Source organism: Gobio gobio (assembly GCF_949357685.1).
Source record: "Gobio gobio genome assembly, chromosome: 5".
NCBI classification, from domain to species: domain Eukaryota; kingdom Metazoa; phylum Chordata; class Actinopteri; order Cypriniformes; family Gobionidae; genus Gobio; species Gobio gobio.
In genome coordinates this window covers 42655657-42668326 of record NC_137101.1, presented here as the reverse complement: position 1 = coordinate 42668326, position 12670 = coordinate 42655657, and the positions used below count along the sequence as shown (strand labels likewise).

The window sequence follows — 12670 nt, the reverse complement described above, 5'->3', positions numbered from 1 at the left end:
AGGCAGAAAATCCCTCTCCAGAACATTCACTGTTCCCTGCTGGTGGAACGATCTTCCCATCTCCATCCGAATTGCAGAATCACTGACAACATTCAAACGACAGCTGAAACTCACCTCTTCCGCGAACACTTAACCTTATCTTAAAAGAAAAATAAAAAATTAATTTTCCCTATTTCCCTTCTATTTTCCTCTACTTCTTCCCTGCCCTAGTGTATAATGCTCTGTGCGATGTCCAAAACTTAGTACTTCAGGCACTTTCTGTGTTTCGCTGCCTTCTCATGACGGATCGCTTCCTGTACTCTTCAGTTGTAAGTCGCTTTGGATAAAAGCGTCTGCTAAATGCATAAATGTAAATGTATAACACTTGCCTGAATGATAAAAAAAATGATGAAAAAAAGTGAGTCGATCACGCCGGCGCAACGGCCGACTTGAGGGGGTTAATCTCTTGTAGAGCAACACCAGCGGTAATTAAGGAAAAAAATCTCCCAATGCTCCACGCGTCTTCCGACCTTTTACCATCGTGTCAATTCTCAATTGATTTTGATTAATATGCACGAGGGAGGAAGAGCAAGACAGTTTGAAGACAGTGAGGGCGCACTCTGCTCTCTCTGCTCGTTTTCTCAGTAACACATGCGACCCGTCACAAGCACATCAGTCAGTCTCTACATCACTCATCGATCAAATAAGGCTTTGGCAGGATATGTGGCAGCTGGTGTTGATTCTGTGGCGCACGTGTTATGTGTGGGAAACACTGGAGATACATACACCACACGCGTCCAAACCTCAGCCAGGTGGTCGTTGAATAAAACTCCCACAAATACCACGGAACAATGTTGCCATTACTTAATCCTATGACCAGTGTTCGTAACAGATACCGTATGCATACGGATAGCCTACAACTTAACTATTTGCCGCTCCCTAAATACAATGGCAAGCAGTTTTATAGACAGTTTTTATTATCAATATAAGGCATCTTTTCAAATAAAATAATTTATTTTAAAAAACAACAAACAAAAAAACAACGGCAACAAAAAACTAAACTCTTACGGAGCCCAAACTTTTGAATGGTAGTGTAAAATGTTACAATATATTTCTATTTCAGATAAATGCTGTTATTTTGAACTTTCTATTTATCAAAGAATCCTGAAATAAATTCTACAATTTCAACATTCATAATAATAAGAAACGTTTCTTGAGCAGCAAATCAGCATATTACAATGATTTCTGAAAAGATATATACACAAATAGTATATACACAAATAGTAAAACAAAAACATGGAACACAGGAGCGAGGGACTATGAGCAGTGCTAAAGTAATGAAATCAACAAAACAAAACAAAACATCAACTAACTTATCAATTAAAGTACTTAAATATCTTAGAAATAAAGACAGCTCAGTTCTCATGACAGCTCTCTTTATTGCATTCACGCAATACACGTGTTGCTTAATTGGAACAGCGTTGCCCACGTTAATATCAGTTCAATTCATATTGCTTTATTGGCATGACCTACATAGATACATATTGCCAAAGCATCGCACAAAGCAAAACAAAAACATACATAAAACACATATATATTCACCTATATATTTATATATGCACATGTTAATAGTATTAGTAATTATTAATCTGGATGTGTTCACTCAGTACATCTTAGTTTGTGGCATTTATAAATATGATGTGCTACTAAAGAGGAAGCAGGTCCTTCGCCTAGTAAGACTTTCAGTTTGTCATGTTCGTGGAGTGACTGGAAGTCAGAAATAATGTGCTGTATTTGACTATACAGTGAGTTTCTTAGGGTGTGTATTTGTCACAGTGGAGGACGAAGTGTGCTCCTGATTGAATGAATGAAGGTTTATTCGGTTACTAAACATCGAACAAAATGTATGTACAGTAAACATACAAATCTGTATGTACAGCAAATCTGTACTTGGTTAAAGGTATACTATGTAACTTTTTTAGCCACTAGAGGGCGTACATTCAAAACAACAACAACGTCTTAGCTTGATGACGATGTGAACGAGCGTTGAATGATGGGATCTGTCGTCTTCCACTCCACCGCTGATGGTAATCAATCAGACGGGAATCCGAAATCATGCTCATGGATGAGGTAAAGTAATATTTTTATAAATGTTGCGTTTGATGACATGATTATCTTTCACTATAATGAATTAGCCGCAAGTAAAGTAAGGTTTAACACTAATTGGTTGTCATAGATGTTACTGTATTTGTCGAATTCAATGGTGTAACGCTGCGCAGTTTTTTGTTCAAAACAATCGTAGTAAAAGGTATATTTGGAAGTATCCACATAATTAGCAAAAACACTGATTAATATAACACTGTATTTACCACAAGACGTGAAAATGTCAATAAACGAATCACAAACCAAACGCAATAATACTGTCCTTACATAAACACAGAGGCAGACAGTAGTGAAGTAATACTATTCAAGTAGCCTACATATTTAAAGTATGTGCTTTATCACTGTTTTCCTTTGTAAAATTTGTAGTTCTATACATTCCAAAGCGTAATGTCATACTTTTTACTGTACTACATTAAATGAATTTGAGGTTTATTTTGTTTTTTGTACCTATAATACTTAATTTCATTACAAATGTAATACTTTCTTACTTGTACTCAAGTAAAACTTGAGTAAAGGTGAGTAAAAGTTAAAAAAAAAAAAGAAAAAAGAAAGTACTACATTTCTAATGTAATTCAATGATATTCAATATGAAACGTTGTGCAGTACAAATTACAATATGATGTTTTGGAATGTTGTGAAGTAAAATTTTCCAAAGAAGATCACTGATAAAGTATATATACTGAAAAATAAAATAACTTGGAAATTAAAAATAATTCACTACTGTCTGCCTCTGCATCAACATTACTCGTACCGAATGCAACATTTGGAAAATATAAAATTAAGCATGCTGAATGCAACTTAAGTGTGATTTAGGATGTGTCATATCTGTATGTACAATTGTTGATATTTGCTTTTGTTGACTATGACTATTGACCATGTTTCAGAGAGACACAGATGGATCCTCACTGGAAGTATCCATGTCAAATGATGAGACCTGGATTCCTCCCCAAAGCAGCTGGCATGAAACATCACAGAGCAGAGCAACGGGTGTGGACAGAGGAAAAAGAAAAGGGACAGGAAGAGCAAAAGGGATGGGAAGAGCGTACAGAGTGGAAGAAACAACTCGAGTTGTGGAACCCAGCAGTGCATCAAGAGGACGACCAGCCAGTAGATGGAGAAGAGCTACAAGGGGAAGACAGGCAGCTAGAGGGAGAAGAAACACTGCATCATCTGGACTGAGTGAAGAGGACAGAGTGAGGGTGTCTAGGCTGCAAGAGGACAGGAGGTTGATGACACAAGTGAGTATGGACATACTTAAAAGTTTCCAAAATAGATTCCATGTTTGTCATTGACATTTATGATGTGCTTTCTCAGGATGTTATAGGGAACATGAACGTGGCTGAAGCTCGAGAACTCTTGCTTAGAGTTATGAACAGAGAACCAGGCCTCATCTTTGATGTCCTCCAACCTCCTGCTCATCAAGAGGAACAACAATTGCAGGACGTACCTCGATGGTGTTCCTGTACAAAATGTATTGAAATGCCATCGGATATGGAAAATAAATGTTGTGGCATGACAGAGGGCACATGTGTAAGCATTTTGCCCCACATGTCATTATACATTTTGGATGAGCACATATTGCGCCTGTCACGCCGTCTAAGAAACGACATATATGCCCTCCATGACACACAGGAACCTGGGGATGACAACAGGGAATACCGCTATGCAGCTTACAGAAATTTCATCTTGTGGCAGTGTGGTTCGCTTGGGGCAGGAAACCGTGTTGTCATCCCTAGTTGCTGTGTGCGCAGAATACGCGATAAATTTCCGGATCCAAATGGGCAGTACACTGGATTCATTGCTGCTGTGTTGTAGAAGCATGCTGCCCTTATGTTCTCCTAAAGACGGGTATTTATGTTCAAAGGACTTTTAGTTGTTATTTATATTGATTTATTTAATTGTTACATTGTAATTTTAATTTATATGTTCTATTACTTCTATCAAAGTTGTGTTTGCCACTCTCCTGTTTATAATTTTTGTATTAAAAAGAATATAAAGAATATATTGTTCTATGCTGCATTCTTCATAAGAACCTGTTTATCAGTGATAGCGTAAATATAAAAAAAAAAACACTGTATTTTTGAATGATTTATTTATATTATAAAGAAAAATAATTTGTATTTATAACAAATTGGACATTACTTAAAATGTATGTACATATTAGAGTACTTTTCTGAGGTAGCACATTTACATACATTTTGAGGTATATGCATCAAGTTTCAGTTTATTTTTAAACAACAAAAATAGTTTAGCTGGCTCAGTTTAAAGTCAACTTCCGAACTCGGGGGTTCAAAATTCCTGAGGTTTTAGTTTAGTGCTCGTCTCTTGACTCTGGTAGTGTAGAGCTCGCTCCTTTGTGGAAAAGAAACAAAAAGCATTTTAATCAGATGAAAATTAATAAGTGCAGAATAATACTGTACTGATCAATAACAGTAGTAAATCAAAGACAGTTATTATACCAACTTTCATAAATTATCCCATGACAGACTTATTAGCTCAGAATGTGCACTACTAAATTTGGAACTGATTTTGCTGTACAAACCTATGCCTCTACTGACATGTGACTCCAAAATGCTGTCAATAGATGGAGGTGGGACACTTGGAAGGAGGCCTAGTGTCCGGGGGTCCTCCGGCCTAGGAACCCTACGCCTTGGCATCCCCACATCAGCTTGGAGTCTTGCACGCACAATTGCTGCTTGTAGATCAGGAATGTAACTGTAGTCCTTAGTCACCTTCAAGGCATGTACAGTCCATCTACCAGTTTTCTTCTGGAACTGTCTGCGAAAGCTGTAATGAAAAATAATAGGCTTTATGCAAAAGGTTCTACAATAATATATGGGTTAACAAAAACTTGAAGTACAATGCAGAAACTTCCACAGTAAATTCTGTGAGTGATGGAAAATGCATTTTGTTGATCTTACATCTTTTGGCCATTTTTGTTGAGCACTGGTGGTCGATCTTTATGGTGGTTATAATCCAGCGCTGCCAGGAGAGTTCTTGCCTCATAGACAAGTGGCGAGAAGCTGAACCGCTTGCTGGCATACATCAGCAAGTGGTTATGGAATGATTCCAGCTGACAGGTTGATCTGGAGAATCAAATTAGCCTATGTTCATATTTTGAGTAGTATTCCAAACATTGATCACAATGACGACTACTGGCAACCTGTTCTCCATTTTGAAACAGACATGAAGGTGCTTCAAAAAGTTACCTGAAAGGTAGATATCGGTGGACATTTCTGAGCCACCTCTTTTTGAGGACTATCGCTTCCAGTGCCTTGTGAGCTTTGGAACCACTCTCCAGCCATTGCTTGTCTTGACTTTCTGGCAGGCTATCGTGCATGCAGTGACCAAGGTACCATTCGTGCTCATTTGTGACATGGTGAAGGACACTGCTCCATAGTTTCTAAAATACAAATCTTGTAATCAGACCATACAGTCAAATAAAATAAGCATAATTGTAGTATTTGTAATGTGTGTTCTAATGAGTATGCTGTGCACAAAGATAATCTGATCCTAAAACACAGAATCTCATTTCAAATAGTACATAGATTTTAGATATATCTAAATGTTGTTGTATTAAGTCACAGGAAGAGAAGACTACAACTGGGAATGTATATTACTTACAAGGAACTGCTGGAATGTGTCTGCCTTCTTACAACAGAACCAGAAGTGATTCTGGGTCTTTGACCCAGTGCAGCAGGATCTTTTGTCCAGATTGCTGTGCTGCCTAAGTATGCACAACAGAATAAAAACATCACTACAAACCTGCAAAAAAAAAAAAAAATCGATTAAAGTATTTACCAAAAATAAATAGAAACATACTGCACTAATCATCTTGGCTAAATTCTTTGCTCCATGCCATATGTCCCATGAGTGCAGAACTCCTGTGTCCTTATATCGCCCAGTCATTTGATCTTGTGATGAAAAAAAACAACAACACAACTGACAATTCATACACAACTGCTGAATATCAAATCCAATTTTTCTTGTATATGATAATACGGCAAGTACTACCAACTTACTCATAACAGAGGCGATTTGTGAGTGAGCATCTGTGCATATTTCAGAGATCTTCACTTCACTAAGAAGCTTATCCATTGTCGTTACAAAAGCCTCTTTCTCCATGATGACAGAATTAGCCCGGTCTGCCTTTTATCTACAGTCACAACAGAGATGATTTCCTTAGAATCATTCTCCATTGCGGTGTACGAGCAATACTGGGCACAGTATCCAGGGCTATCCATTCGTCCATCAGCTGTATAGTACACAATATATCAACAAATAAGATTTTATTTATCATAATCAAACAAAAGTAATAACAAAAGGCAAATAAAAATATAGGAAGGATATAATTTTTAAAGAAATGTTTAAAATACAATACATAACACCCTTAGACACAGAAAAAGCCATGTAGGTATTGCATAGATGATTTACATTTTTAAAAAGCCATAGGACTTACCTAAAACAACTAAACCGTCCTTACTCTTCAGACGTTGAATGGCAGCACATCTCTTGTCCTCCCACATTTCCCTTATTGCTCCCAAGCAGTAGGTATCCTGAATATTAAAAAAAAGTGTCCTTCCCTACAAAACCCATGTTCATGTAATTAAACAGGTGTGATACTTTGTGGTAGTTATTCCCCGACAGAAGAATGTTGGTGGCCATCATGAAGTCCCCTGCCTGCATTGCAAATTTGAGTGTGGGTTGTGAATTCCAAGTCCATACTTTGTGTCCATTTGAACATATCTAGAAGATAAAATAAAAAAGAGTAATTAAAATGCATACAATCTGTGAATTTACAAAAAGTATCTGCATTGAATTCAAAGGTATATAGATTACTATTGGAAAACTGGAAAATGTGTATGCACTTACACATAATATATTATACATCAACACCAGCCCATTAAAATGAATAAACTTGTACCTAAGTAAACTAAGATGAATAGAGTGACAACAATATGTTTTGTAACATGCACCTATTAACAGATTTTTTACTCTCATGTACATACGCTAATATACAGATTTGTGTTTGTTTTTACCCATTGGATGACACTTGCTGTTCCCCTGGAAGTCAGATGGACTTCAAAAGGTGGTGAAGCCTGGCAGGTTTCTTTTGTAATTGTGTTCCTGGAATTACACTTCACTATAGGTATCTGCACAAGCGTGACCAACTGTTTCAACTGTGTTTCATATACAATAGATGCACGTTGTCCAATTATGTCCTCCTCACACAAGACTTGGTGTCTAGCATAAGATGTCGGGACATGTTCTTCACGTAGGGGTAGCACTTCATCTTCTTGTGTAAGATGGACGGTCTCTTCTAGACCAATTACTTTAAGCTCCTCAATTTTCCTAAAGTCCTTAGCTCCGTCACCCGTTCTGTAATATTTACAACAAAGTATTATTACTATGTGCAAGAAAAATGTATGTCTTTTCTATACTTTCATTTTGACAAGAAAAATAAAACCATGTGTAATGGGAACCAAACCAGTTGATAACAAACAATCAGTCCTTCAACTGAGATTGTTATGTTTTACATGTCTGCTTTTATCAAGCTAAAAAGATGATTTATGCAGACAAACCTAAGACAGATAGAGGGAACATAGTCCTCATCAGAAGTGCTGTCCTCACTGTCTAGTTCCCATGTTGTATCATCTGGGTTTTTCAATTCAATCCTGCAAATAATAATAATAATAATAATAATAATAATAAAAAAGAGCAGTATTAGTAGAGGTAATAATAATTGTAATAACAATTAAACTAATAAACTCACTAAATGACATAACTAAATACCATGCACAGAAAATTACACAAAGAGAAGTAGACAGCAAACAGGATCTATAACAATGCATTACAAGACTTACACGGTGTTCTGAAGATCATTGGCAGCTTCGTTCACGGTAATGGTGGACTCATCATGGAAGCTCATCTTGGAAAAACTACACAACACCCAAAAAGAATCAAACATTGGTTTGTAATGGCGGCATACGCAACACTGGCTTGGTTATGCCACACTGCAATTTGTGGCTTGTGATGCTTGCAATATACAATTCTTTTTAACAACACATTTTTACATAATAACACATCTTAAAGTCACCTTTCATGTAAGAGCTGTTCATCACTAGAAAGGTGCTCGACTCCAGGCTCCAGAAAACAAAGATCTCTGTAAAGCATAATTTAGCAATTTATCCAATGTTATTCTATGCATCATCTTTTGAAAAAATACATAAAACACATTTGGTAATGCCTACCTATCTGATGGTGATTCACTGGACGAACCTATGGTAGAGAGGGTTTGAAGAGGCATTCCAGGTCTCTTGCAAGGAGTGGATGTGGAAGGTCCTCCTTTTTGGTAACTTTTTGGTAAAACAAAAACAAGAAATAAATTAAATAAAAAAAAACAATAAAAAAAAACACTAAAGCTACAATATAAACAACAAATTTACATTTACCAGTTCTTAACATGCCTTGAAGTATTCACAGTGAACATGACCTCACAATGTTTTACATCATATGCATAGATATTCAAACAATAAGACTAGCACTGTTGATTGATATAAACAAATAACACGTTTTCTGTCAGTAAAGGAATTAAACCAATTACTCACCTGTCTATTAAAACACATGCAAGATCGGCGTCTCTGTCTAGTTGAAGTTTTTCGCGAAGTTCTCTCCATTTTGAAAATGCCACACCGATGTTGATCCTGGTTTTATTTCTCTTCTTGTCCCAAAATCATCTTGTGTCATTTGGTTGACCTGTACGTTGACGTTTACGTTTATGGGACTTGTCTTTGTCGACAGAATCAGCTGCAAACGGCAAAGAATAATTGTGTTCCATAACGACTGCGCGAAACAAACTACCGGTAGAGTTGTTTGGTAGACGCTACACCGTCCGCATTTGTCCACGAGACTATATGCTGCCATGGTTTCTACGGCAACCGAGCGGAAACCGAGGGTAAAGCAGATATGACGCCATTGACAGGCGACTCCTTCACTCCTATTCACACGTCCCTGTACCTCGGTTAAAATCGCAATTTTCTCACAATTTACAAATAGTTGAAAACATTTGAGATATTGTAAGTACTCACCTGAACAAAATATATAACACTGGCCTAGTGGTTTATGGATATTTTACTACAAAAATCCTACATAGTGTACCTTTAATAACTCTCAGCGTGATGTATTCCTGACCGAGACGAGAGTCAGCCAGACTGTACACTCTGTTTAGTCCCAGATAACATTGAAGACGACTTTGCTCTTTGGTTTGTTCTTTCCAATGCTGCATACATGATTCTCTCATTATTCATAATTTCTTTAATTGTTTCAGATTTTTCAGGAGCAGTGATATTGAACGCGTTGTTCATCAGTTCTGACACCAATACACAAAGATTACTTTTCTGTGTTTTTAGTGATTTAAAATGAAGATTGTCTTCAGAACTACAGTTTAGGTGAATCCCGAACTTTAAAGCTCTTTTTTAAATCATTAAATTAAGGGGAAGACAGCCTAGCTCCGCGCTACATGCGCTGTTAGGTGTGTTTCTGTGGACGTGAAGGATGTTTCTACAGAACTCTACATGTAGACCTTCTACGGGATGTTTGTCCCAGACCTTATGGCTGTAGTTTCCCGCTGGGCCCCAGACCTCACTTCCATACAACGCAATGGGCAGTATGACACCAGGGGCGGTTCTAGGATTTTCATTTTAGGGGGGCTTAGCCCCCAGTGAGGGTATTATAGGGTCCAAATTGCACTATTAACTAGTAGCTTACTAACATGCATATCCATAGGATGGCTGTTTAGTAATACTTATAAAGTAATACTTATAAAGCTCCCCTGAGAAAATGTTTATTTCTCTGATCTACATATGAGCATTTTAAGATGTTCTGGAGGCCAAAAAATGAGATAACAGTAGCTTGAAAACCATGTCACTGGGCAGTAGATTATTTGTCTTTCTTATCTCCACATCTCTCTTTTTTCTCTGTTTTTATCTTGCCCAGTCTCTTCCCCTCCTAACACTGAGCTTTAACTGATATAGTTTTTCCATTTTCATCAGAGAAGAAAGTAAATATGGTTTACATATTAACATACTGATATTTATATGTTTTATGAATACTTTTCTTAGACACGTTTATTTACTGTTTATTAAAGGTTTAAGTTTATTCAATTAATTCACAAAATAAACACATTCATTACTAATCTTATGCCCAATACAGGCTGAAATAGCGGAGCTTTTTTATTTATTTACTGAAGGCTACACATGGAATAATATTAATTTACAATATGTACACATTCATTATTAATCTTATGCCTAATCTGAAGAAAACGGTTTTGTTAATATTTCTTGTTTGTTAATTACTTTATGAATCACATTGGCGAAATTAGACAAAATTGTAGGCTATTAATTTGCCTGAATATTTTCTTCTTTGTTTAACATTTCTGACTTAAAGAAGCAAAGTCTTAGCTTACATTTCTCTCACTTGACGTCGAGTCGTGCTGCTAAAATTCGCGTTTAGCCTCAGCAGATTCTGTGTGAACATAAAGCCCGCCTACTCTGATTTGATTGGTTTTCTCAAATATTTTGACATTGACGAGTGATGACAGACCAATGAGGCTCAGATGAACGCACACACCTCTGCTTCTGACGAGTATGATGTGACACTATCCCATCATCCTCAGGGTCAGTGATCTTTACCCCAACACAGGCTGGTATGACAGGAAATGACACAGAGTCAGCCTTTTCCTCTGCATCTGCACAGATTCTCGGTTGTAATATATCTTTAACATATTCACATGACACACGCAAGATTTTCTTTTTCTGTCGGGAGTACAGATTACATAGTCTATATCACTCATTTTCCCTAACTCCTCGTTAAGGTCTGAAGAACCGTGCTGATAAAGCAGAGCCCGCATTAGGAAGCAATACTAGTACCTGATCACCTATTCTAAAGTAACACGGTACAGATCTCTGATCGAATTGGCATTTCATCTTTTGTTGTGCACTTGCCAACGAATCTCTTGCCATAGAACAAGCTTTATGTAGCCGTTCACGAAATTTACTGAAGTCCTCCAACACACTCACTTTAGAGCTAGAATCGAGGGACAATATACTTTCTTTGAGCATTTTCAACGGACCTCTGACTGTGTGCCCGAATACCAATACAGCAGGACTGAACCCAAGGCTTTCCTGAACTGCCTCTCTGATGGCGAACAAGACCAATGGTACCCCCTCATCCCAACTTTACCTGTATCCATGCAGTACTTCCTGAGCATTGTTTTTAGTGTGTCTGATGAAAAAGCTTGAGAGCACCTTAGCTGTGTCCCAATTCAGGGGCTGCATCCTTTGAAGGATGCATCCTTATTGACGGATTATACATTTTATTTGTTGCTAGCATTTGGGTTCAACTAATTTGAATAAACTTATGACTCATGAAAACATAAAATACACATAAAGCGGTTTGAATGTTGACTTACATGTTGCCAAGATGCTATTTGATAGGCTATAGTTTATTCTCTTCACCATGGTCAATGTATTTAGACAGGTTATCAACCCAGTTTTGAGTATCTGAGTATAAACCATCATTGACTTGTCAATTTCTCTTTTCCTTCTTTGCCTAAATCAGACCAGACCCCTGTACTGCAGGATTAACCTGAATGTCCCACTGCTGGACAGATTTTTTAGTAATTCGGATACACGTCCTGACTTTCGGCTGAGCAGGGAGGCCCTGACAGTGCTGCTGGATCTGTTAAATGAACGTCGACATGGATGGGGTTCCACAATCGAGACCCTGGTGTTTTTTTTCTGGCTGGCGTGTGGCACATCATACAGGGTGGTCTCCAGAGCATTTGACATGCCTCGTTCCACTGTCCACCGCATTGTCCGACGAGTTGCAGAAGAGGTGGTGGCCATTCGCCACCAAGTAATTCACCTCCCCAACACCCCAGAGAAGCTGGAGGCAGTTTGCCGTGGGTTTGCAGGGCTGGCAAGACACAGAGCTTTCCTGAAAGCTGCTGGAGCAATCGACGGCTGCCATGTCCGCATCAAGCCACCAAGCGGCCCTGATGGTCAGTGCTACAGGAACAGGAAACTGTTCCCGTCGATCATCCTGCAGGCAGTTTGTGACCATCAGGGCCGCTTCATTGACACCTACGTGGGCTGGCCCAGGTCAGGGCATGACTCACGAGTGCTCCGCCACAGCCCACTGTACAGGAGGTCAGTGTATCGGAGGATACCCATGCCTCCAACACCCACTCCCCCTCATCACTCCCTACAAGAGGCCAGTGCAAGGTGTGGGAGCCCAGCGCTTTAACGTTCATCATTCCAGGGCAAGCTCCATTATAGAGCGTGCTTTTGGGATGATGAAGACCAGGTTTAGGGCTATCTTCCTGCAAGCGCTGGAGGTGCACCACACCTTTGTACCTCACGTAACTACATTTAAAATAAATTTTAATACGCTTCAATCTGTTAAAAAATATATATATATTTATACATTTTTCCATTTCAGGTCATAACAGCCTGCGCCATCCTCCATA

The 12670-nt window shown here is 38.2% G+C and overlaps 1 protein-coding gene across 1 annotated transcript in view; it reads right to left on the bottom strand.

Moving 5' to 3' along the window:
• Positions 1 to 12670, bottom strand: part of LOC307126546 (uncharacterized protein) — a gene marked incomplete at its 5' end in the record, with an annotated part of 1586879 nt that overhangs the window by 411176 nt on the left and 1163033 nt on the right. The window contains one exon of the mRNA XM_079817132.1: positions 11448 to 11542. The remainder of the gene's footprint in view (positions 1 to 11447; positions 11543 to 12670) is intronic.